General features: G+C 36.1%; 1 long non-coding RNA gene across 1 annotated transcript; it reads right to left on the bottom strand.

Annotated features, from left to right (window-relative positions):
• Positions 1 to 894: 894 nt before the first annotated feature.
• Positions 895 to 4,326, bottom strand: LOC144962256 (uncharacterized). The gene is made up of 3 exons (XR_013643423.1): positions 4,224 to 4,326; positions 1,890 to 2,085; positions 895 to 999 (listed from the first exon to the last, which is right to left on the bottom strand). It is a non-coding gene; the product is annotated as an uncharacterized LOC144962256 (long non-coding RNA).
• Between the last annotated feature and the right edge of the window lie 400 nt (positions 4,327 to 4,726).

Here is a 4,726-nt window from a genome sequence, read left to right as displayed (position 1 = left end):
TGATCGAACTTTTTTTGAATCGTTTCAAAAAAAGTCAAATGAACCTCTTGATAAATTAGAGGAGAAGCTGTTAACACACCTTGTTAGAAGAAATCTCCATTCCAGCCCAGAGCAAATTGTTGTTTGTAAGACAGGAGGCCAACCAATCATATTGAAAAAAATAATAAAACCCAGGAAAGATAGCGCAATTGTACGTAAACCAACCAAAAAGAAAAGAGCAAGACTCATGCAGAGAGTTAGACGACAAATAGCAGGCTCATCAGACACATCTACTAACACACAACAGACAACAGAATTGAAAATACTTCCAATGAACACTAGAAGGGAGGTAAGCGCAAAAGCTGGCGTAAAGGAGCGAGTGAAAATGTCTATGGAAACTGCACTGGCCATGAAAGAAAAAGTAGGCCTCACATATAGTCAGATGAGAATACAGAGGCGATTCTTAAAAATGTCAGGATTGCATCTGCCACACGAAGGAAAGAAAAGAAGATATGGGAAGCAGTTGGGTTCAAATTTTGTGAACATAACACAGAAGGTATTTTTTGTAGATAGCCAACCAATCCCAACAACTTACGGATCCGTTGACAATATTTCTGACTACCTTAAAGCACTGTTAGATGGATATAAGACAAGCAATCAGTTGACATGGCACAATGGAGTCATACCAGAAGACGAAATTTGGGTAAAGATAGGAGCAGATCACGGTGCCTTTTACCACAATGAAATGACAATTAAAAATAACATGTAGACTATAATATTAATATATTCATTTAGCTAAGGTTAATAAACATTTCCTCCCAGATCTCAATAATTGAGGAATAAATCAATATGGGTGAACTCATTTAATTCTATCTATCTCATCATAAGAACACTTTGTCACTACCTTGTGTGGCCTTGAGCAAGTCACCTCAGCCCTAGCTCAGTTTGTGGCGCTGTGTTGCGGCAATGGCTGGGTTATTTCAGTCTCCCTTTAGAATAGACTCCAAAGACAAATTTTCCCTAGAGGTGAATAAAGAGAATCTATATTTTTAAAATTTGTAACGCTATAGTCAAAGACAAAAACCTTCAGGATTTTCTAATTTTGTATGAACTATCCTAAAAGGCAACCTATCCATAGCATAGAAGGACATGCTCACAATAGTATTCATTTCATTTCCCTCAAATTTAATGGATCTTCCTCTTTTATTAATTGCATTGCCCATTCATTCAATAAAACAAAATTAATCAACATAATAAAGACAAAGCTTTTGATTCAAATGAAGTGATGGTTTTTTTTTGTTCAGTTATTTATTATCTCTGAAGTTAAAAGTCTTAAAACTCAACCATGTAAGCTTTTGTACAGTCTGGTTATTTGAAAAAAAACTTCTCTTGATGTCAGTTCTTGCACCAACAATTTGGACAAACTTTTGACTTCATTACTGGCTCACCAGACAGGCATTCCTTACATACCTTATGAGCAAATGAAGTCACTTGATATGTGCTCTATTCCCATTTGTCTTATTACATTCCTCATAGTCATAGATTTGTGTCTTAACTTTACAATATGAAATATGATTTTGTGCCCTTTGTCTATTGTTATGTGCATAGATCTACAATCTTTTCACTCTCTATTCAACTTCCTTTCAACTGGCAATGCAATGACCTTAAAGTGTAATGAACGGCACAAACGTTGCTAATCTCACTTTTTACCCCCAAAAAATTGCTTGATTTGGACCTATTAAATTTCCTGAGAGTGAGATCTGCTTTTATTTTTATATAGCGCATGCAATATCCACCCAAAGCACTCTACAAGATGTCCCAAGCCAACAGAAACATTAACATTAACATGTAGGAAGAGATATCATGCCTACATAAATATTGTTTTAAGCAGATACAATCAATACACTTACATTTACATGGTCAATGATTGAGCTAGTTTCTCCAATTGTTGATTGTTCAACTAGAGCCGTTGCTGCCTGCAGTCATTGCGTTTGTTCCTATCTTTAAGACATGAGTAATGGTCTGTTTTTTTCTCTGCCCCATGTCCAAGCTTTAACGTTGGAACCCAATCAGGATCAGTTTCATCAAGCAGTGATGCTGGCCTTCCTGTAAAGGCAAAAAAATTGATTGTTGAAATATATTACGTCATTTCTTGCCTATTACAATCTGGTCCTGGTCCTTGTGTGGCTATGTGGTCTAGTGCTATGACACTCGATTTTGGATCGGAAGGTCATGGGTTCGAGCCTCGCGCTCGACGCATAGTTGAGTCCTTGGAAAAGGCTCTTTATTCATATTCTCTCACCGTACTCAGGTGTAAAATGAATACCTGGCCGTTTACAGCATTTTCTTTGTCCGAAAAATTGTAGTGTCGCCTAAAAGGCGTCATGTCCCGTTCTACATGTTAAATGTTGCTGTTGACCAGGGACCCCTTGTACAGCGCTTTGAGCACATTTAGTGGATATTGCGCTATAATATAAAGCTCAATTTTTAAATTTTTTTTTTTTACAATCCTTAAGCTTTCCGTTAAATTTACATCAAGCTTTGTCAAAGTAGAACAAGGGTAGAACAATTATATAGTGCAATTTCCATGAAATGAAAATTTGTTCAAAGCGCTTTGCAAGGGGTTTATAGCCAACACTTCTTCACTAGAGGAATTCAAGCGTCGATTGAAGACATTCTTATTCCGACAGGCTTTTTTTTGATTATGTGTATAATTAGCGTTGTTCGTGTACTGTGTTAGGGCTTCATGATTAAGCTAATCTATGTTTTGCGCCCAGAGCCCTCCTGATGAAGGGATGTTTGGCGCACTATAAATCTATACCATTATTATTATTATTAACAGCAAGACTTTACATGCAGGTCGAGACATGACGCTTGTTAGGCGATATTACATTTTTTCCGGAAAGAGACAATGCTGTTTAACAGGCCTGCATCTGCCCCCTGAAAAACTTGCCTGAAAATCCTCGAGCTGAAGCTTTTTCAATAACATGAGCAAACATCCCCATTTCCTAGAATATTTTCTTAGAATTTTACCAATTCAATAGGCTGTTAAACAAAATGAAAAAGTATTTTAATTAATTTTTTGTTCCGGCAGATCGAAATTGCCAGAAATGCCGGCAAATTTACAGGCCTATGTTAAAAGCCAGTTACCCAATTTATGCCTGAGTATGGTGAGAGAATGTGAATAAAGTTCCTTTCCCAATGACTCAACTGCTCAGAACGGGTCTGGAACCCTAATCCTTCCAAAATGACGGTGATAACTATACCACATAGCTGCAATTAAAGTATCGGGATCCCAAAGGACATTTTTTTTTAATTGAAATTTTTTTATTATTATTATTGTCATATTTGGGAAAAATTCCATATGAAGGCCCTAATTCAATGACTATACGAAACATTATAACTAATCCTCACCTTGAGTTAAAATTAGTTTCTAACTATGAAAATTATGAAAAGTCATTTTAGTGGATTGATAGAGGTCGATTGTTTCTTTCTTTGGATTAAAATTTAAAATAATAATAATTATAATATTAATTTTGTCAGTAAAAAAATAACCATTCCTATCATTATAAACTGACACTGGCAATCACTAAGCAGCGTGTTAAACTTCTGTCAAAAACTAGCATTTACATGTCCAACAGCGGTGTAGAAAAGCAGTTTGTTCGTGTTACTTTACAATACACCACCAACGGAGGAACGGAAAAAAAAAACTTAAGAAAAACGCAACCTTACTTTTAATATTTCTTCAAATGGAGAACATGTTTTTAAAATGCACAATAAAATAATCTTGACAAAGCATAAGTTATAAACTGGAACATTATAATTCTAAAATGAATGATCAGAACAACAGTGGAAGACTTCCTAATCTCATAAAAGCCAAATCTTGAAAACGAAAGTAGCCCTATCACTATCGGTAATGAGGCATTTGGTTTTGATTTAGAGTATGTTGCACGAGAAATGCATGAAATATTCATGGTCCTATCTGATAACTAAACACAACAAATAAAAGATCATCCATCCGGACCGTGTATGGACCATAAAATTAAAATGATTCCTTCTAGACCGCCTACAGACTACAGATTACATCTGAGTCTGAGATGAGTCAGATGATTTCTCCAACTTCGGAGTTTCGCATAGAAAAGTCACATCGGTGAAAAATCTCTCCGAAGATTTTGTTAGACCACCGAGTTTGAAATTTTTGATTTGATTTCTCTTCCATGAAAAAGAATAAAACACATATTTACTAAATCATAAACTTGCAACGTCAGAAATTAAGGCAAGGACCTTGGTCGGTTGCCGCCAACTCCGTGACATGCTATGGCCATGGCCCACAATGGCTACATGATGATGTTGGAGCGAAGTAAACTTGCTTTGTTCACAATAATTAAAATTAATTCATATCGTATATATAATATTTAAGATTTTAATTTATCCATCAATTCTTACCTTTAACAAAACGATCATTGCAAACTCGGTGGCTGCAAGTTAGATTTGAGCCATCGCCAAATCCCTTTCTTCTGATCGCTGCAACTGTCTCCGCTGGGTTAAATTTATTATTTTTGGGTCCTTCGTCTTCCTAATGGATGGTAACCTGAACATTTTGACTCCATCTCGACCCTGTCTTCTAGTGCATCCGATGGTTATGCAGTTATTCGGCACGTTTCACGTTTTAAAAATTGGACTCGAGCTTGTTTCACATCAATGTTTACAAGCCAGCCAAGTTCTTTGGCCATCCGGAACTAAAGTA

This window comes from Berghia stephanieae, unplaced genomic scaffold, assembly GCF_034508935.2.
Source record: "Berghia stephanieae isolate SIO BIC M18660-M18661 unplaced genomic scaffold, UCSD_Bste_1.3 scaffold741, whole genome shotgun sequence".
In the NCBI taxonomy this organism is placed as follows: domain Eukaryota; kingdom Metazoa; phylum Mollusca; class Gastropoda; order Nudibranchia; family Aeolidiidae; genus Berghia; species Berghia stephanieae.
This window is presented reverse-complemented; position numbering and strand designations above follow the sequence as displayed.